The sequence below is a fragment of the Phasianus colchicus genome, chromosome 27 (assembly GCF_987193195.1).
Source record: "Phasianus colchicus chromosome 27, bPhaCol1.hap1.1, whole genome shotgun sequence".
Lineage (NCBI taxonomy): Eukaryota > Metazoa > Chordata > Aves > Galliformes > Phasianidae > Phasianus > Phasianus colchicus.
This window is the reverse complement of record NC_143462.1, coordinates 1,843,775-1,866,499: the sequence shown is the minus strand read 5'-3', so window position 1 is coordinate 1,866,499 and position 22,725 is coordinate 1,843,775. Positions and strand designations below refer to the sequence as shown.

General features: G+C 44.3%; 1 long non-coding RNA gene across 1 annotated transcript in view; it reads right to left on the bottom strand.

Annotated features, from left to right (window-relative positions):
* Positions 1-2,274: 2,274 nt before the first annotated feature.
* Positions 2,275-22,725, bottom strand: part of LOC149914790 (uncharacterized) — a 37,317-nt gene continuing 16,866 nt past the window's right edge. Inside the window, exons 2-5 of the long non-coding RNA XR_016460180.1 lie at positions 22,115-22,237; positions 21,416-21,676; positions 19,231-19,314; positions 2,275-2,727 (exon numbers count right to left, since the gene is read on the bottom strand). This is a non-coding gene — a long non-coding RNA (uncharacterized LOC149914790). The remainder of the gene's footprint in view (positions 2,728-19,230; positions 19,315-21,415; positions 21,677-22,114; positions 22,238-22,725) is intronic.

The window sequence follows — 22,725 nt, the reverse complement described above, 5'->3', positions numbered from 1 at the left end:
GGCAGAGCCCATATAGAAAATGATAGAGACCATATAGAAGATGGTAGAGCACATATGGAAGATGATAGAGCACATATAGAAGATGGCAGAGCCCATATGGATGATGGTAGAGCCCATATAGAAAATGATAGAGCACATACAGAAGATGGTAGAGCACATATGGAAGATGATAGAGCACATATAGAAGATGCAGAGCACATTATAGAAGACGGAAGAGCACATATAGAAGATGGCAGAGCCCATATAGAAGATGGTAGGGCACATATGGAAGATGGCAGAGCCCTTATGGAAAGCAGATTACCAGCATCATGGTGGCTGAGGGAGTAAATGTTTGGGAAGAACTAGAAAGTCCCAAAGATTTCTGACTTATTTTTTTTACTTTAGTTTTATTGTAATACAGAAGCCTGGAGATGTGAGACCACGATCAGGCTTGTCTTTATTCTCATGTTTGGTCCTATTCTTTCCTACCTGGCTGCCTGTTTGTACATTCTGGCTTTGTCCCTCTCAGTGCAGTTTGTCACAGCAAAAACCTGCCGGGTCTCCTGGGTGTTTCTGCAGTACCTAAAAAGTCTACAATTTTGGTAATATGCAGCTGGCATAAATGGAGATAATGCAGGGGGAGGAGAGAGAAGACAAGGTAGTGCTGGAAATTAGTGTGCTTGCATAAGTCAATAATCACAGGGGTCTCCCAGGTGGCAGCCATCCTAGCTTCTAAATTTAATAGATTAGATGGAAAATAATGCCTCCCCCAACACTTCCCCTTAGGGGACTGGTACTTCTCAGGGAAGCGTTTCCAGTAATTAGCACCTGTGTCTTACAGAAATCAGAGCCTGCCATGGCTCCTGAGCAGGGCAGTGGGAAGCTCTGCCACATTTGCATTTCTTTCTATCAAAAATGTGCTGCAGAGTTTGCAAGTCAGCTCTGGGAGGGCTGGTGGCAGCGCCCTGGGGCTCAGCCCCATGCAGAGCTCTGTGAGCAAAAGCAGAATAATCCAATTGCTGGCACGCAAAGGAAGCTTGAGATTATCCCAGATCAGACCCGAGGATGCAGATCAGTGGCAAAATATGTTGTATTTCAGCAAAGGTTCAGTTCAGTCCCACAGTTTCCTTTCAAAACATCAGGACTGCCCTCAAGGCAAACTCTGCCTTCCCCCTGCCTGCCTCTACTGCTGTTAGCCACGCTGGGTTTTCCAGTCTCTAGCTGAAGACGGTGGACTGGGGAATGAAAAGGGCTTTCGAGAGAATTGAACACCACTGGGAGGTGCCTTTAGCTGTAATGACCAATGAAATGTCTGTTATGGAGAAGAGCAGAGCAGTGCTGCTCACTGCAAATTCATATTTAGGTTCACTCCTATACATGAAGTGCAATTGAAGATACACACTGTAATCCAGAGTCACACTGTGGTCACACACAGAGTCTTTTTCAGGAAACAAAAGGACCACAACGCTGCTGGTGAGCGCTGATGCCTCTCTTGTACCTACTGGGTTGGCTTTGGTGGGTAGGAGAAAGAATAATTGATGAGCAGGGAGACTCAAGGGACTGCCTGCTTCTAAATTAGGAGATAGCATGCTGGTAATCAGGAAACGGAATTTGAATAATAACCATTTTCCCCCTTCAACTGCTCGTTTTGCTGTTTTCACTTGCAAATCCTCAGCACCGTGCTCTGCAGGGACAGAGATCTCTGACTTTCCTGGGAGAGCAGCACTGATGCTGAAGCAGAGCAATCTCAGCAGCGTGGGGTGGGTGTGAACTCACCCCAAAAGGTTGGGATGGCAATTAGGAATGGGGCAACACAGATGAACTCCTTGCATGACTGGCCCAACCCATGCAGCTGTCCTGGTGGACACCCAGCTTCCTCTTGTAGACCTCCTTGGTGCTGTCTTGCAGCAATAGATGGATAAATACTGTAGTAAATACGACACAACATGTTGTTGTTTTTTTTTTTTTTACCTCTCAAGCAAATGTGACTATAAAGCGATCTGGTAAAGTATGATAATCAATACACTATTTGAATGTGCAGAAAGGAGATTGATTTTTAATGAGGCACTTAGTTTTCTGAACGAATCCCATCTTCCTCCAGCATTTTGATTACAGCCACTTCTCTGATCCTAAAACTTCTCCTGCTTCAAGAATTACTTAAAAATAGTCTTTGTGTATGGAAAGTGATTGATTCCTTTATTTTATTTTGCAAACCCAATTTTGCTTGCTCTGTGTAGACGATGATACAATTATTTATTTTGCTGCTTTGTCACTTCATTGCTTCACGGGAGGAAAAAAAAAAGATTGGAATTATTTTGTGCTAGTGATTAAAACAACAATAAAAACAACCTTTTGTGGCAGGAATATAAACCATCAGCTCATCGGGGCTGCAATGGCCTTAAATCTGCAACTGCCACCTCGAATTTGTTCACATGTCTGTGCCTGTGTTAAACCACAAGAGGGGATGAGCTTGGCCAACACGTGGGCTTTGCCTTCACACTGCCCCAACTGCTCCTTGCAAATCCAAACCCACCAAACCTCTCATTGTGGGGCTTACCAGGGCTGGACACCGATGGAGGTCAATGTCTCGTGGTGGTGGTAGACAGACACAAATGTGGAGATAGCTCCATTGCAAGAGTTATTTTGCCAAAGGGGATATGCTTGTCACAAGCTGAAGTTGAAAAGGAAACTCTGTATGATGGCGACGTGGCTGTGGTTTGGAGTCCAAGAAACCTTTGGTCTTGAGTGCTGCAAAATATGGGAAAAATATTTTTGAATCACAGAAGGGTTCACCGTCATTGGAATGGACCTTCCAACCCAAGCTGCTCTGTGAGTCTATAAAAATCTGTCTTTCAGGGCTTATCTCCACTTGGCAAAGCAATATATGGCCATGGCAAACAGCACTGCATTTATGCCAACACCAAACTGGAGTTAAGCCCTGGGCAGGAGCCAGCTTTGCCATTTGGCACCAACTCCAGGCGCTGGCATTTGTAAAGCAAAGACCAATTTCACTGTCAGCATCAGAAAGGTTGTTCTTGGGAACATCCCTCCTATTAGGGTGCAACATCTGTGGTCGTCTTAGGTGACACGGATATGAATCAAGCCCCAGGTCTCTTGTTATCCAAGGGAAATGGAAGACATTCACCCAACATGCTCTAACGAGGCAGAACTCATTGCCTGACACTGTTCCTTTGACTTCAGCTGAAGCAGGATTGTGACCTAAAAGCAAGAGGTGACTTATTTATTTTTAAACCCACCTATTTCTAACTGCCGAGTGCTTCAAAAATAATAAAACGCGAGTGGAAAATCTGCACTAAAGATATAATCCAGTAGCAATGTGGTTTCTTGTCCCATCAAGTAGCGATTGAAAAAATGGGGCAGATAATGTGAGCTTTTGTCATTTATATCTGAGAAGACTTCAGGAAGCGAAGACTTTCATGTGAATCATGTAAAAGGATTTGCTGCAAAACTCTGTATCTGGGTGAGAATAAAAAAATCTCTCAACTCAAGAAAGGGCATCATGTTAAACAGATGTTACAATATTGCCTGGCAGGTCTAAAAGCCTCATGAGCTCTAATTTTAAGTTTGCTAAACCTTACAAAGTTTTACCTGTATTTGTATCCAAGTGTTCAAGGTTTTTCTTTTCTTTTTTTTTCTTTCTTTTTCTTTCCTTTTTGAATGCAAACTCTGTTGGAAAATCCTAGTTATCGAGATTGCAAAGTCAATGATTTAAAAATACTCGTAGAGAAGGAACACGGCAGCTTTCCTGCATTCAGATCACCCTTCTGCAAGCAAAAATATGTATTCAAACCCAGCCATGTGACAGAAAAAAAAAAAAAAGATGGGACTCGGAGAGATTGGCTGGAAAGTGAAATCCTTATGGTTGGAAATACAAGAGACGTTGGATCTAAAATAGCATCACGCTGTTTGCATAACGTTCTCATGACAACATCAGCTCCTATGGCATATCCAGCATTCATTGCTCCTGCCATGAAGCTTTAAAACACCAGATGTCAACCGTAAATGTTTGGTTTCTCTTCCGATAACTGGGGCAAATGGAAAAGATGCACCACCAATCTCCTTTCTGGAGCTGGGAGCAAACTTCCCCTCCTGCAGCAAGCGTTAAAGCGTGCTCTGAACTTCCTGATTAGTATTATCCCTGATTAGCCTGCAGATAGTCCTCTGATTAAAGTGCTCTTGGCTATTTTGGAGCTTCACATAAATATACATGAATTGAAGAGAGGAGAAAAGAGTAAACAGACAACAAAGCCGAGGCTGGCAGGTCTTGCCCTGGGACGTGGGGACAGCTGGGTTCTGGTGTGACACAGAGAGGTAGCACTGCAGAAGGGAGGCTTTATGTTCATGTTTCCAACTCAGGATGAATGCATTCACATTTCAAGCATGCCATTTGCTACATCAGACTTCTACCAAAAGCAAAGATCCTGTGGTTTCTACTGATATCCATCCTAACATCCCCAAAATCAAAGATGTTTGCAATTCTTGGGTATGTGAGGAGAAGATAAGCATGGCCTGGGGTACCACAACTACAAACCAGGAAGAAATATGGAGGAAGATTTATCCCAGACTGACTGAGCTTCCCAGTGGCTAAAGCCAACAGACAAGACCCATGCTATCATCTATGCTCATTCTTTCTTCTCCCATCCTTCAAAGCCTTTATTATCTAGATCGGGCAAAAAGGAAACGGAAAGCAAAACCATCTGGCGCTTCCAAATACAATGAAAAATCAATAAGGTTGTAATCACATTAAATCCATAACATTCACACTTCTCTGCTCCGTTCCCGAATCTCATTACTGCTCCAGCAGAAGCAGATGTTCCTGTCACGTATCCCGCACTGCTGGGTAAGCTGCAGCCCACCTTGCTGCAGCTGCTGCTCTTTTGATCTGAAAGCAGAAAAAGAAGCAAGCACTCCTAACCAACAACGCTGCTTTTCCTCTTTTGGCAGCTTATTAGCAGAGGCTGTGGGCACAAACCTCCTTCCCCTCCTCTCCAACACCTGCAGAGCTGTTACCAATTGTTTTCTCCTGAGGCTTTTCATCCCGCATCCCCGTCTCTCACGGTGACCTTTATTCTCACCAGGTTTTTATTTTTATCTCTGCTCTCCCTCCGAGGCTTTGCTAAAGATGAAGGAGAACTTGTTCTGCCGTAATAGTGAGCAGCCAGGCTTTCAACCCCTGAACTGTGCAACGATATCAGAAACAGAACGGACAGAAATGAGGCAGGTGCCCCCATGTTCCTGCAATGCACGCATAGAGAAGAACACGTGTCTTCAGAAGAAGACGTGAGCCCTCTTTGGCTGCTCGGTAATAGAGTTTCTTCTTTCATTCACAGAGTAGATGTTCATGCCACAATAGTGGAAGACAACTACTACCAGTGTAATTGATTGTCACTGAGCTGTAAAAAGAGGTGCTCGATGTATCCGGATGTCGGCGTGCCACACTGACAATGCCAAGCGATGCGCAATTAAGGCTTCAATGGAAAGGTCCCAGTAGAGTTTCCTCCCCACCACTGAAGCTGCCTCATTTTTTACTGCTTGTCTATATTTAATAAATGGTCAAGTTTGGGATTTAGGGAAAAGAACGCCAATGTTCACCTTTTCCAGCCCAGCTTGATTGTTCCATGCACAGTCAGAAAGTTAGAAATCCACCACAGTGTCCCTCAGGGAAGTTGCCCCTACACATTTCTACAGCAAAATGTGACACAATGTGCTGAAATTACAATCTGGACAGAGATATGGATGCACGGCCATTTAGTGACCAGCAGCACTATCATGGTAACAAGAGATAAGGAAGTTCCTGTTCTCACTGTGATCAACATGCACCTCTGCAGCCCTCCTGAAAGGGCAGCCATCTGCAGTTTGCAGATGGGGAGACCAGCCAGTGATCCAGTCCATGCCATCAAGGGATGCCAAGGGCAATAAAGTTGTGCTCAAGGCTCCATGCCTCCCGTATCCCAGCTCAGCATTAACAGCTTGCTGAGTCTTTGCTCTGACTCCATCAATTCAATGGCCATTTAATAATGTCCTATTTTTGTAATGCGGATACATGTCTACTGGGAACTGGACTGAGACCAAATCCTCTTATGCAGGCCCTAAACATCCATCAACTTTTTACAGCCGGTCGTCATTTCTTGCCGAGGTGTGACTCACTCTTACTATCTATAAACCCAAGTAGAATTCTACAACTAAGATTAATTGCAATTCAGGTGGGTGACCACAATACTGAAATCTGCCCACTTCAAGTCTGGTTAAAAAATACACATGCCAGGCTCCTCTGTTTTTTAAAAATAAAACTTGATGCTTTGCACACTTAATTGTTACTGAAACCAACTGGAACTACAGCCTCTATCTGAGATGTGTCACGTACAAATGATCGTGTCCAGTGGTCCATCATAGAATCATAGAATCGCAGAACGTCCAGGGTTGGAAGGGACCTCAAAGATCATGAATCCCCAACCTCCCTGCCACACGCAGGGCCACCAACCTCCTCATTTAATACCAGACCAGGCTGCCCAGGGCCCCATCCAACCTGGCCTTGAACACCTCCAGGGATGGACGGGGCATCCACAGCCTCTCTGGGCAGCTGTTCCAGCACCTCACTGCTCTCACAGCAAACAACTTCCCCCTGACATCCAACTGAAATCTGCCCTCCCTCAACTTCAAACCATTTCCCCTTGTCCTGCTGTGATCTACCCTGTCAAAGAGTTGATTCCCCTCCTGTTCATAGGCTCCCTTTAGGGACTGAAGGCTGCAATGATTCACCCCGCAGCCTTCTCTTCAGGCTGAACAAGCCCAGCTCCCTCAGCCTGTCTTTGTAGGGGAGGTGCTCCAGTCCCCTGCTCATCTTTGTGGCTCCTCTGGACCCTCTCCAACAGCTCTCTGTCTTTCTTGTACTGGGGGCTCCAGACCTGGACACAGTGCTGCAGATGGAAAAGCATTCATGGAAAGCTGGTGTGTGCAGGAAGGAACAACAGGAAAGCCAGGAGCCGCTCTAATTTCTGCTCTTTAACTCCATGCATCTGATGCACTTCGTCACACTACACAGGACATCACTCCTCAGCACCTTAAGATTAATGAGCAACAGGAACGGGCTCCCAGTTCCAACATGTTGTGCTATAGATCACTGTGTTCAGTCTCTCCATCGCTGCAATGTGCTGCATATTCAATTGCTCCTCTTGAAAATATTTGCATCTTTGAAAGCAGATATATCGCGCGTGGCAGGAGAAAAATGAAGTTTTCTGGCAAGACAGGCACACTTCATTCCATCAATGGAAGCAATTCAATCGAGAATGTGGGCCATTTATTGCAACGTACACCTACTTGGAGCACTTTCTGGAGTATAATTCCATTAAATTTCTCTTTGAGTCTCTACTTCTCTAACTTTGTTACTGTTCTCTGTTTTTTTTTTTTTTTTTTTTTTTTTTTTGTGACCACATCTGAGCACAGAGAAATCTGCCATTAGATAAAAGGAAAAAAAAAAAGTGAAACAGATAAAAATGCACAGCAAGAAAGGATCAATAAAGCAATTTGTTTGCACAGAAATACTCCAGCTGGTGTAAATACTCCAACTGGTGTAACACGGTGACGATGCTGATTAGTGCTGAATGAGGCACAGGTTCCACACGCCTGAGTTTAACGTGACCTCTTAGCATTGCTCTCTTCCTACGTTTATGTGGATGCCTGCTCCTCACCACCAATAAACGCCCCTTGAAGAGTTACTCCATCCTCACAGCGTGTCATCCCCTTGACTTTTTGGCAAATGCCAGATGTGTGGAGTGCAAGAGAGCAAGGAGAAGGGCAGAGGAGAGCTCTGCAATACAGACACTCTCCTCCTTGCCTCCAGGGTGGAAACAATCCTTTGCAGGAGGCCTCTGTGCCACTCGAGTTCCACTTAAACCCTTGAAACTGTGCTTCCCAAAGGGCCCTGCATTGCTTCTCAAAGGCTGAGTGCTTTAGGCATGCACACGACTTGAACTGCTCCACGTGAAACTGAAGTTCACCACTCGAAAAACAGAGGTCTGCAGGCTTGTAGCAGGGAAAATCCAGGTTAACCCTCTTGATAACGATGATCTTACCCCAGTTTTTAGGACCTGCAGGCTCAGAACCGAGCCCTTTAGCTGTCATCCGCTGCAACAAGAGTGCTTTAGCTGGAGTGTGTGCCACTGCATCTTATTTACATATCTGTCTCTAAGCTAGATCTATAAATGGTCCTGATGCAATAATTCAGAGTAAAAAAAAATGTATCATCTTAATGACTCCCTCCCAGTGATAATTATGTATTTAAATAGTTTCTGTCAACCGAGAAATATTTTCTCTTCTCACGGCATTATTTTCTTTCTTCTGGGAAAGCAACCAGCTCTTGGGCTGACATTTCTTTGATGAGCTACAGAGCATCAACAATATTTTCAAAATTGTCCGCGGTGGTGAAGGGTATCCTCATTTCTCCATAAAAGAACGGAAAATAAAACCCATCACCATCAACAGATGGACAAGGCAGCGGGAGGATTTGCAGGAGCCACCTGAAATAAACTAAGCTGATGGAATTTGGCACTTCTATCAAAACAGATCTTGAGCAAAAGCTTCTAAATTCAGCGTGACATACATTTACATTTCTTTTACGAATTTTCTCACTCCTCTGCTGCACCTGAACAATCGCAGGTAAACAAAGCAGAACAAAACATACGGCAATGGCCACACTCGTTACCCCAGTCCACCCCCAAAAAGTCAACAGTTTCTACATTAAATAATACAGCATCAAATTTCATTTGCTGTCTAGACTGGGAAAGGTTCTAGGTTTGCAGGGTCTGTATTTTACCTTGGAAACCTGTCTTGTATCCAAACAACTTACTCATGTCACCATTTTGCCCTTCAAATGGGGCAAGTGCCACTACTCATTTACCAGAGTAATCTCTCTTTTCTAAAGCCATCCTTGCTGAAGCAATGGAACCTCAGAAAGCTGGGTTCTACCACACTTATCCATAAAAGCTCTGGTCTGTGTGAGGTTTTGCAGAGTCTGTATGCCTGGAACAGCCTGGATTGCCAATGGTTCAGCTTCAAAGACTTGCTCATCTACAGAGAACAACCAAGCTCAAGGCTCCAATTTCTTTTTGATTAGGCCTTTCAAAGCATCCCTCAAAAATCAAAAGGGAAGAATATAACATTATTCTATGGCAATTCCGACATGAAAGCTGCAATATTAGGCTGTTTAAAACAAAAAGGGTTTGCTTTTTTCTCCCCCCTGTTCTGGAATGAAAAGCACCTTATTATAAGAAAACCCAACAGCCCCCTGATGATAATGACTCAGCCAATTTATCATAACAAAATGTCAATGTCACCCATAGAATAATCATGTAAGAATACTTCAAAAACATGAAATGCGCCCAATTCTGGGATGTCTGTAGGGGTTGGTTGTGAAAATGATGAAAGTCAGGGGCTTAAGTGATTAGGTCGAATATATAGCTCATTCATTTGCAGTTTAACTGCGGACAAGATGAGTGAAAACAAGAGCGAGAGCATCTGCATCACAATATTAATAAAACATAATTAGAAGAAGATTAGCATAGGAGAAAGAAAAGCATCTTAATTCACCTTCCCTCAGCCTGCCAATATGTCTCTTGCTGTTGATTATTATTTTCAGAGAGCTGGTGTTTACAAAGGTTTGATTAGATTGGAAGAATGCAAATTAAGAGGGAACTCACTGACAACTTATTCCTCTTTGTTTGCATGAAGGTGCCTGCAATCCCAGTGGGCATCATGGAGAATACGTGAGCCAGCCAGAACATGGGTGGTGTTGGCCATTCATTGGTGCACTGCCATGTTTGGAGAGACTCACGGCTTGCTGAGGTTGTGTGCGTGGCCATTAAACATCTTCCCATGGAGTACTCAGAGAACAGACTCATGAAGGTTGGAAAAGACCCCTAAGACCATCCAGTCCAACCATCCACCTACCACCAGCATTGCCCACTAAACCACGTCCCTAAGTATCACATTGCGTCTGATTTCCAGAAAAGGAAACCTGAGGCCACAACAGAGGAACATTTTTGTCTTGCCCACGCAGATTGGGTCAAACGAGGAACTAATTTATGCACTCCCTGATCTGGTAGGGGAAGTTATATGGAAGAAGCCACAGAAACAGCAGTAGGATGGGGCCATGAAGCCAGGTCAGATGTGGCAGAGCTGAGCAAAGCAACCGCAGCAGGGCAAAGACAACATATCCATCACAGAGTGGAGGAGTATTAGAATAAAGATGAGGGAAAGCATCGTGTGTTTTCACTGTTTCTTCAAAGGGAAAATATGCTTTTCCTGCCTGAATTTATTTAAACACGAGTGCACAATTTGCCTTTGGTAATACGCTTAGTTGCGATCTGAAAGGCCATTCCTGGAACAATGAGCATCTCTGAGCTTCCTGCAGCCATTCAAGGGGGAGAAGGCAGCTTTCAAGTCAGAAAGAAAAGCAAAAGGGTCTTTTTTGTATGGCCTGCTGCTGGACCAGAAGGGCTGAAAATGATTTTGGCTGTGCACAATGGCACAAAGTAAGAAAAAAACCCACCATCAACAAAACCCCACACCTCTCAAGCTAGGTGGAGGATAAGGGGCTTTGATAGCAGCAGTCCTTTTGTACATCCAGACTGCCCCTCACCTCTAATGCTCATCCTTCATCCCTGATGGATTCAACAAACCCTTCAAGGAAAGAAAAAGATGACAAAAAATTCTTCAGACGCTATCCTGCACCTTTTGTTACAGCATGAAGGCACATAATCTGCAAAAAATCATTTACCTTCTTTCCAACGGAAGCTAACAAACCGATGGCTTAGAGAGAAAGCCACTTTGGCATTTTATTCACATAATATTTTCAAAATTGTATAAGCACTTTTCAAGTCTCAACATTGAATATCATCTGAGACAGTCAAGGAACAAATTTAGCCTTTTGTAATTGCTACCAGTAACTTAGGCATTAGCTGCAGAGACATGATAGCATAGAGCAAAAAACTGTTTATTCTTGTACCTAATCTGGAATACACATTTCCTCACAGAAAGAAAGATTAAACCTGTTTATACACCAGAACTGTTTATGAAGATTAACAGCCACCTTTGACCTCAGTTTAGTGAGAAAATACAAGCCACTAAGATCTGAAATATGACTTTTGCTGTATCCAGTCCACTATATCCTCCTTGCAACCTGATAAAGGTAAACAGTACAGATAATTATTGTGTTATCTGTTGCACCATGATATCTCTTCTCCTATCAAACACACGTATGAGCTGTGTCCCTGCAATAAAACCATGGCTTAATAGAAACTCAGCTGCTGAGTCCACCTACTGCTCACACACGATGTTCCAGCATCTCAAAATTCACCTCCCCCAGCTATTACACCTGGCTTGTATAACTCCTCTGGGCAGGTATCGGCAGAATTGACTCGTGCTTAATCACACCAAATGCAAAAAATAGATTTTCTCCCCTGGTTGGTGTAGCTTTCTATGAGTTTTTATATCACATGCAAAGAGTGATTCCCTTCATATGACACTTACGAGTAGAAATGTTTTAACTAGAAAGCTCACGAGTGTTTGACATTTTTCTTCATAAGATTTATCATCATCATCCACAATTTTCCACTTCTGAGTGGGCTGCAGCTGAGGCATGAAGATCTGTTCTGTCTTTGTAATCCACCCTCACTAGGAAGATGAAAAAGAGGTGCAGGGAGAAATGTAGCTCTGCTTTCCCAGCCACTTGAGCTCCACTGCAGCAGGGCCAATGCCTTTAGATACCCAACCTGTGGGTATCCCAATGTTTGTGTATCCCAACATCTGGGTACCCAACTTGTAGGCAACCCAACCTTCAGGTGTCTCAACCAGTGGGTATCCCAATCTTTGGGCATCCCAACCTGTGGGTTGGGTATCTGCAATGACTGGGAAAGTCCAAGGCAGGAGTTACTCTTTAGAGAACTGTCATCTTGAACGTTAGAAAGGGTTGGGAAACAGCAAGTAAAGCTCTGGTGAATTCATCATATAATCATAAAATCATAGAATATCCCAAATTGGAAGTCTTCCTCTGCACTCCTCTTGTGAGGCCCCATCTGGAGTATTGTGTCCAGGCTTGGGATTCTCAGTACAGAAGGGATGCAGAGCTGTTGGAGCGGGTCCAGAGGAGGTCACAAAGTTGCTCAGAGGGCTGGAGCACCTCTGGTCATATTGCTCTTGCTCCTAGAGAGGGACTTGTACACACGTCACTGTGACAGAACTCTGTGCTGATACTTCATCACCCCCCACCAGCAGCAGGACAGTAACAAGTGACATCAACTTTGGACACCGTTTTGCATTCCATTAGGGCTACTACATGCTTAGTTAATTAGAGACACTCCATTTGAGATCTGACTGATGACACTGCCTGTTCTGCAGTTCTATCTGTTGCGGATTGCAAAGCTGTTGCCAAAATGACACCCAAGCAAGGATGAGTGTCTGCAGCACAAGCAAGAAGCTCACCTCAAGCACCTCTGAGACCACAGAAACAAGGGAAAAAGAAGAAATTTTGGGGTCTTGCCTGCTGGGGAGGAATGCCTGTGGGCTGCAACCTCTCTGCACCGCATACAGTGCTGGCACAGCCACCTCCCATCCCACCATCTCAGCACAAACAGCTCTGAATGATGAGGCAGGAGAAGGATGGATGGCTGCAGCATCATAAAGAGTCAGAGATGATTGATGGGTCCAAAGAGAAAGCTGGGATTCCTTGATTAAAACAGAAACTAATTGATGGGCTCGGAGATGCAGATGATGGCTCGAAGCTTCCGTCCAGCAGCAGTGAGGGGTGGCTGGATGGAGAGGCAGGAATTGCTGCTTCAGCACAAAAAGAAATGAGAAACTTGGGTGTCACCGATGTCAAACGCCAGCAGGAGAAGAACAGAGTCAGCAGTGCTTTTTCCAAACATCCTGGGGGATTGGTTCTGGTCACATGAAAAGAGTGAGCAAGGTCTCTTCAAGGATGCTCACCACTCTTCCAGACTTCAGGGGGATCAGATTTACAGACCGCTCAGCAAAGACAACAGTGAGAGAGGGTGAAGGGAGGTGTGCTGGGTTTAGAGTGCAAGAGTGTGGAGCAGGGGGACAAGCTTACAGCCAAGGCTGAGCCTCAGAAGGCGTCTCTGCCCATCTTACTGCACACACATTGGAAGAAAATGGATTTCAAAAGGAATTTTGCACATTTACACGCAGTTAAGTAATTAATTGCTCTGACATTTTCATGAGCCAGGAACTCGAGCCTCAGCATACAGGACTCAGCATCATCTTACACCATTTCACACACAAAAGTATCACATGCGACATTTTTTTCCTCTTCCACTCCATGCCAGAACAAAATTAAGCATTGCAATGGAGCTCCTTCTGCTCTTTTAATGCAATGGTACCCAGAAGGTCAGGACCAATGTCTGATTGTGGTACCTGCTTACCAGCACAGTGATAATCCTGCTCCGAAAACCACCCAGACACTGGGTGTGGAAGTTCTAATTTCTGTCTGCCACAACATCCCTTTGGCAAAGGGCTCCTCTTGCCCAGTTAGAAACTGGGGTTAATATTCTCTTTTTCTTCCCTATTTAGAGGAGACTGAATGATTCTCCTTGAGCACCCTGCACCATAACTTCTGATCCTTGACACACACTGAAGCATAAACACGAAACTCAGTGATCCCTTCATTCATTAATGTACTGCAGCCAGAAAACTCAGTGCAATTTCTGCTGAAGAAAGTCCTGAGTGTTTTTATACCTCTCATCATTTATCCCCAATGGCTGCAATTTTGAAATTATTAACAAACATAATGCAAAAATAAAGATTTACCAAAGTTTTGCTCGAGTTTAGTCACACATTTGGCTTCAGGAAAATGAAATTTAGATCTATGACAGATAGTCTACGAAAGCTTTTGGAAACATCGACAAGGAAAAATCCATTACAAACTTGGAATTAATCTCAACAATCTTACCTATTGATTTTTTGCCTTTTATCAATTGAACTTCTTGTTCCTGAATAACTCATTTACAGGTAATAGACTGAAATAACAAAGTCTTACACAGTTATAATTGACGCTATTTCCTAGAACATGTTCATCGGAAATTATTGGTCTAATAATGACTTTTCAGATACTAGGATAGGCTAAACAAACTCCAGGCTGCCATAAAGAAGCAGAAAGCTTAATTAAATTTCATTTCAGGCATCAGACTCCAGCACTTTCCTTCTCTGCCCTCTTTAAAATAGGGTATAAACCTTCTGGATCATTTGCATGGGAAGAAGGACACAGAGAGAGGCACAGGGAGGGAAACAAGCACAGCAAGAATGGACCTTTATTCAACTTGCCTTGAAAAATGGTGATCTTATCCTGTATTCAGGAGGGAATGAGGATTCTCTCTTCTGCTGTTTTATTTCCTCAGTGGTGAGGGGAGTGAGAGAACTTGTTGGGTATCCTTATTTCCATACTGCTTGTTCTTTGGTTGATTTGTTCCCTGTGATATGATGTACGGACTGTGTCTCACAGAGGTCAGCATCATATCCCAAATGCTTTTTCTGCCTTTTCCTCCCCATATAACTTCCTCAGTAGTGGGGATGAGAAGCTCACAATGAGATTACAGTACATCTGTAAGCACTCAGTGCTGGCATGGTGAGAGCCTTCATTACCCCAAGGAGCTCACAACTTCCATTATACAGAAAGCAGAAGGAGTAAGAATATTGCATTCATTTCTCCTCTGTAGGAGAAACTAAAGCAGAGAAACTCAGTGCCCTTATAACAAAGCTTCAAGATTCACAGGGTCATTAAGAGTGGAAAAGATCACCAAGGCTCACCCCAACCCACCCCCACCATGCCCACTGACCACATCCCTCATGTCTCCACTGTTCTGGAACACCTGCAGGGATGTTGGCCCCATTACCTCCCTGGGCAGCCTGTGCCAAGAAGATACAGAGCAAACAAAAAAAGCTTCAACCCAAAGTGTCATTTCAGCCCTTTAGATCTGGAGTGAGAGGAGACAACAAACAATGAGAGAAACTACTTCAGTAAGAGAAACTCACTCTATTTGGAAATGATGTGAAACAAGAAAAGGTGTATTTGCACGACCTTTGTTCTCCTACCCTGCAACATCCTTTACAATAAGGGTTGTAGAGTACTGGAACAGGTTGGACAGAGAAGTGGTGGAAGCCTTGCCCTTGGAGATACTCAAAGTCAGGCTGAATTGGACTTTAAGCACCATGATGTCCCCATTCATTGCAGGGATTTTGGACTAGATGACCTTTAAAGGTCCCTTCTAACTCAAACGATGCTATGATTCAGTGATTCTATTGTCCTGCTTGCCTTCCTTAACTCATGGCAGCTCAAGGCAAGGGAGCTGGGAGCATCCGAGTGGGACCTGCCTACTGTGCCATTCCAGATATGTTCACGGATTTAATGAGCAAATCCTTACTTCTGAGTTTCCAATCTACTTTGCAGAATATTGAGCAGAGCAATCAGAATTCATTACGGGGGTACACGCAGCATTGTACAAGCCTCCTTCCATTCTCACTGTCACAAGGATAGGGCCTGCCAACATGAAATTAGCTGCAAATCCAGAGAGCCTGCGCCAGGTGAAGCAAGTGGCTGGGCCTATAATTAATCCATATACTTCCTCACTCTGGCTGCATGCCAGAAATCTCAACTGAAACTCATACGTGAGCAGCCAGAGCTGCACTGGAAATTGTCAAGAATCAGACCCAGGGAAATAATTAAATCCTTTGGGTGTCTGTTTCAAAGTGAGTCTCTGAAAGAGTTTCTTTTCGCTGCTGCTGCTGCTTCTGTGCTGCAGGGTATGGGGGCAGAGGCAGGAAAGATCCAGGCTAATGTTTGCTTTTAAACATCACCAACGTCTGTGTCACTCATTTAAAGGTTGACTCAAATGCAACTGCAAGTCTCAATCACACCCGTTTTAACTGGGAAAAGCATGAATGGATCTACTGCTGGTGAATCCCATTGCTGTTCCCAAAATCTGCATCTTGAAACAGCACCTGCAGGAGAAATGCATGGGCAAAGAGAAGAAACCACAGGGAATTTGGTATGGGAGGAGCAAATCATTTGGTTTGCTTGCTGGGTTCCCAGTTTTGATTTCCTTATATATATCCTCATACCTCTAGGTCAAAGTTTCTCAGCTTTGAATTTTAAATATGGACTTTTGAGACTAAAAAGCCATTGTGAATGAGAAATTTCTGCTTAGGTGAAACGGGGTCCTAATTGACGATAATCAATTCGGTGTGTTCAGCTATTGTCGTTAGGTATAAGTCTGGAATATATGGAGCAAAGAGTAATTGCTGATGATGAATGCAGCAAGAGGCAGTCCATGGTACAAATGCATCACATCCTTTTTTATCCGCATGAAATATTAGGAAAGCAGACAATCATTAAAGAAATATGAAAACCACTGAATGGACTCTGCATTAGAGGATCACTTTCTTTTATTTTGCTCTGTTTTCCCAGAGCTTGTACTTCAGACCATCTTCTCTTTATATTTGTATTTAGACAAGCAGATTTCATTTCTCTGTCAGCCCCAGAAAAGATTGACAGCAGAAGAAAATTAAAGAGTACAAATTAATAACAGAAGTATTTATTAATTTAGGAGACAAGTTGAGAGCTACTGTCAGTGGAAGTCAGTGCAGGGGTAATGCAAGATACATTATCTAAAATGCACAGATTACAAAGAGTTAATACGAGGCGAGTCCATCTATATGGCATTCCAGTAACCCAAGAGGGTACTTACAGCTGTCTTTACAGATTACTCATGCCTGCAGTATGCTCCTAACACTTCTTAATCATATGTTAAGTATTTGCTAATGAAAAGAAAGCTTTATTTTACACATGCCTGGGACCAACCTTTTCAGAGAATCGTAGAGAGCCATTCAGAGAATGGCTTGGGTTGGAATGTAACTTAAAAATTATAGTTCCAAGCCTCAACACCTGAACACAGAGCATGGCCTAGGCTGGCTACCCCCCAAGATTGGTGTTTTTATTGCTATTTGATCCACTTTTGAGTGACACAACACAACTGGGACTGGTGTGTGGGCTGCAGGCAGGTGGAGCAGTGGAGGCATTCATCCATCTGCATACCAGTGCAGATACCTGATGAGTGTAAAAAAGAAAGAAGAGGTGAACGTTTTAATCTAAGGCCAAGCTTACCAAGATGGTGCTTGGGAGTCCTCCTAAGTTGTCCTCTAACAGTTGGCAATAGCCAAGCTGTTCATAGTTAAGTTAGAGGTCACTGCACTGGGTTTGATGATTGGACTTGGTTATCTTAAGTTTCTTCTATAACCTTAATGATTCTGTAGTTTATCATTGCTACTATTTGCTCCACAGTAACACCCACAGGCCCTTATGAAGAATGAAGTCACGTTCTGTTGAGCCTCTCAGCATGCAGTAGGATACATCCAAAGAGAGAGGAGGAGAAGGAGAAGCCCTCTTCACAGAATCATGAAGGTTGGAAAAGACCTCAAAGATCACCCAGTCCAACCGTCCATCTACTGCCAATATTGCCCACTAAACCATGCTTCTAAGGACCACATCTCCATATTTCTTGGACACCTCCAGGGAATGTGACCCCACAACCTCACTGGGCAGCCTGTTCCAATGTATCACCACTCTTTCTGAAGAGAAGATTTTCCTAATACCCAACTTTCTCTCATGGGGGAGCACAGTGCCAGGTGGATACGCTCAAGAGATGCGACCTGATGGCATGCACCAACCCAGCCACCAACCCGCCCTGTCTGCTGGCCCTTCTTCTGCCCCTTGGGAAACTCTGCATTTGTCACACATTTGCTTATTTAACCAACCTCCGACTCGACGGGAAATAAAATAAACACAAACATGCAGCAACTTCACAGCCCCATTTCTTATTCCGTTGCTGACGATACCTAATGAAGTGAATAAATGATTAATTAGGAAACAATATTTCTTTAGAGAAACCAGCTCTTGGTGATTTAAAAAAAAAAAAAAAAAAAGCAGAAGAATCCCCAGGTGCTGTTCATTGGTCTGTTACTCACTATTTTTAGTGAGCAGAGGAGAAGCTGAAACAGCACGAGAGGAAACACGGCAGTGTTTGAGCAGAGCAGTACCAATAAACAGCCCTCAAACAAATCGCTGGGCGTTGTTTAACGCATAGCTCCCTGGCTATGCAATTAACTCCTCTGCCATTCCTGATAGATGCAGAGCTCCAGGAATGGTAATTCATTGTTAAGATCAGGCTTCTGAAAAATTATAAATCTAAGGGGAATAAAAGGGGCGACTTCTTGTGATCCACGTTGCATTGTGGGAGTTGCGCTGCCTGCAGCAAAAAATAATGAGAATAATACAATATTGAACCTTTTTTCTCTAAAAGAAAATCATTTTACAGCCTTCCCATACCAATATGCACTAGGCTGCTGTGCCAGAAACACCAGGCAGGATATTATATCTCTCAAGGTATCTTTCTGCAGAACTCCAGACTATTATTAAAAGACTCCCGATTAAGAGTTTTAAAAGATGCATATGAGAATTGGAGTTACACTTTTATTCCAGTTTCAACTCTGTAAAAAGTTGAAATATACAATAATCTCTTTTAATTAAGTTGTTTTCAACTGTGCTAGACAAGATCTTGGGAGTGAGAAATCTTATGCTTTGACCACTGCCATCCCCTTCCTAAATAGGAATGCAAAGCCAGCAGCACAGCGATGGAGAGCTCTGTTTAAAAGTTCCCTGTGTTGCTTTATGTTAGTTTTGCTTCTTTTTATGTTCCAGACCATAGAAAAGTTAAAAAAAAATTATTAAAAACATAATTCACACATCAAACTGCAATAATAATAGTAATAGAAAGGTCAACTCAACTGTGCTATACCCAGGCAATGGAAAACAAAACATTGATTTTAGCTTTGTATTTCTGACCCTTAAGTCATGGCTATTTTCATTAAGAATATCTTGTTTTGCAGACTCCAAGTAAAGCAGCAAACCCAATAAAATAACTTGATGAAGCACTGATGGCACTGATTCTAATTTTTCTCTGCAACTACTGACAAAGAGCTGAACACTTTCCATTTTCTCCCCATTCCTGACATTTTGTTTGGAGAGAAACACATCTCCAAAAGCACACGTTTACATTTATCCCACTGCAATTTAACCTTTGCAATATCCAGGTCCTCCTCATGAAAAATATACAACTTGCTCTCACATTGCATTTGAAGAAGTCCTAAGGTGACACGACGTCCCACCTGCATGTGTGGTGCTTTGGGTCTCTCCCAGCAGTGCCAGCCCCCATCTGAGCTTTGCCTTTGGAATCGTTCCACCTCCATTTTCTTTGGAAGAGAGCAAAGAAATAGAGCAGCTGAAATCAATCTGTCGTTGCCGCATTCACCTCCCTCCTTTCTCATTTCTCTTTCCTTCTCCCCAGAGGATGGAAGTGTAAAAAGTCATTTCTTGGGAGCTGAAATCGTTGGCATGCCTTCACTTGGTATTTCTGCCTTGCCACTACTTGATAGTGCTACTGTGTACAGATACGCACACTCCATCTCCCCACTGGGCTGCCCATATTATTTTAGGTATGTATTCCAAAATAGAATCATAGAATGGCTTGGGTTGGAATGGACCCCAAGGATCACAAAGTTCCATCCTCCCCCGTCACAGGCAGGGCCACCAACCTCCAGAATTGGTAGCAGACCAGGCTGCCCAGGGCCCCAACCAACCTGGTCTTGAACACCTCCAGGGATGGAGCATTCACAGCCTCTCTGGGCCACATGAACACAAGTCCTTTGCTCTTGCATCACTACTTCACCTTTATTCCTTTCTCCCCATTGGGACCTACAAGAGCTGAATTCCAATCGCATCATCTTCCTCTAGCACTGATATACCCTGTGCATTTCCAAAGGCTACTGCCCAACACATGATGTGACTCCAAGCAGATGTCCTCAGGGCATTTAGCCTTTCTCCCCAACCAGCAGGCTGGGCAGTTTTTCTGCACGTATTTTCCTCCCAAGAGTTTCCAAGCCAATAGCTCTGGATAGAGATCATTAAACCTTAAATGACCTATAAATTCCTATTAAAAAAAAGTTACATTTAATTCATTTCCCGAATTTCCACCCAACGTGGGTGCTGACTGTGTCAAACTCCATAAGGCTCAATAACTCCAAACCTGGTTGCTATTACACTCCTGCACAGGAACAATTAATATCTATCTTGGGGCTTTACACTGCCTTGTTGCTGCAGTTTTTGAATGTTGCCTGCACAAAATCAACCACAACAGCTGACTCCTCAGAGGATATCTGAGAGTGTCCCAAAGATCTGCCCTCCTTGGGAAAAAACAGCTTCTGCTTGAAATGTTTTTGTTATTTCTACCTACCCGAGGAGGAAAACAAGGATGAAACAGGTAGACAAACACTCCTCTTGAGCAAAGCATCTAACACTGATAAAATACATTTCCCTTGGGTGTGAAGCAGCATAACCCCTTGCCAACTCCCAGAAAGCACAGATTTTCCACCACCCTCTGCAAAATCATTTTCCGCTGCTCCCTCCATCTTTTTATTTCAGAAGACTCCAAAGAAAACTCTATAGACTTTTCCCCAAAATACACATTAACCCTGTTTGATCAACCCAGAGCACACCCTCAGGGACAGCAGAGCTGGCCCACGGTGAGGCCCTGATGTTCCCTGGGGATCCCTTTGCTGTGCTGTGGTTTTTCATGGATGTAGGCGGGTGTTTGCTTCTGCTTGCTGCTGGCAGTCCCCTGTGCACACCACTCAAGTCACTGCCACATCAAATGTGACTCAGGTGATGCTGCTGCCCCTGTGCCTACCTGCTCTGTCAACACACAGCTGCACTCATGCTTTTCAAGCCAACATCCCTCGTTCCACCCCAAACATGTTGCTCCTAACCCTCTGCAGAGCTGAAGCTGGAGATAAATTCCTGCTCTTGTTTACAACACATTTTTAACGTGGCTTTAACTTGAAATATTTATTGGAGTGGCAGTCCCTTTGCTTGCTCCACTTTATGGACGTGGTCACAGCCAGTGATGAAAGGGCCAGTCCAAGAATTCTGTGCCCTCCATAACTTCCCCCAGGTGGATTTATTAAGGGAACTTTAATCAGCTCAGAGAAAACCCCTGGAGGAAAAAGCAGAGCGGCATCTCCTCTTTCTGCCATTGCACTTCTTCAGCAGAGGGCTTATTTCCTCTGCAGGAAATTCACAGGAAAACAAGAGAGCTACTCATCTCATCCATGGAAAATCAGAGTAGCTTACTGGAGTGGAAATCACTTTAATTGCAGGGAGAACAAGCAGCATGGAAAACTGTAGCTCATGGCCAGAAAGGATGAGCTCTGTAAGGTTCCATTAGCGTGCCATACAAATTAGGGGAGCCCACCCTGAGCAATGGTCACTCATCAGGTCCCACTGGAAAAAACTCACCTGAGGGACAGGATGTTGGGACAGGATGTCATCCAGAGAGACCTGGACAGGCTGAGCAGCGGGCCCAGGGGAGCAGGACCTGGGTGTGATGGTGAATTGCAGCTGGACATGAGCCAGCACTATGCCTTTGCAGCCCAGAAAGACAACAGTACCCTGGGCTGCATCCAAAGCAGCATGGCCAACAGGGCAAGGAAGGGGATCTGCCCCTCTATGCTGCATTGCATCCAGATGTGGAGTCCTCAGCACAGTACAAAGATGGACCTGTGGGAGGACACGCAGAGAAAGGCCACAAGAGCAATTCAAGGGATGGAACACCTTTTCTATGAGGAAAGGCTGAAAGCTGGGGCTGTGCAGACTGGAGGAGAGAAGGCCCCAGGGATACCTGAGAGTGGCCTTTCAGTATCTAAAGGGGCTGCAGGAAAGAAGGGGACAGACTCTTCAGTGGGATCTGTTGTGACAAGGCAAGGGAAAATGGTTTTTAACTAGAAGTAGAGGGATTTCAATGGGATATGGGAAAAGGCTCTGAGCACCTGATGGAACTGTAGGTATCCCTATTCATTGCAGAGCAGTTGGGCTAGTTTCTCTTTAAATGTCTCTTCCAACTCAAAGCATTCCATGATTAGACAAGTGCCAATGCCCAACCTTCAGGGCATCTCTCAGCCACCACCACCGGAAGCCAGAGGTTTTGTAAGCCCTTACCTGAAACACCAGCACGGTGAGCCTGTTGTGGACTGCTTGCCTTGCTCTGTGTCTGCTTTACCCTTGGCCATAGCTGAGCAGCTAGAAGGACAGTTGCTCATTTGCTTTGCTCCAAGCTGGCCTCTGCAAATACAAATCTATTCACCTGTCAGGCAGATCTGATTCCCAGCATGTCCTTTCCTCACGTTGCTCTGAATCACCGATGGCCACAGTTCACAGCACCCCAGCCATCCAGAGAAGGAGCTCTACAAATAGCTCTGGCAAGCTGACAGCAGCCTCTGCTGTCATGACATAACCCTGAGCAAGTCAAGGAGATCCTGTCTCCAAGCATCCTGCCTTCTACAGGTACCACACTAAAGCGGCTGCTTCCACAGGTCAATGCCCATTGAAGCAGGTATATGTCAAGGTGAATCCTAGGAAAGATTTCTTCTCAAGATGAGAGGTAATGCATTGGCACAGGCTGCCCAGAGAGGTGATGGAGTCACCATCCCTGGAGGTGTTCAGGTATCATGGAGATGTTGCACTGAGGGACATGGTCAGTGGGCACGGTGGGGGGGTTGGGGTTGGACTTGGGGATCTTAGAAGTCTTTTCTAACCTTAATGATTCGGTT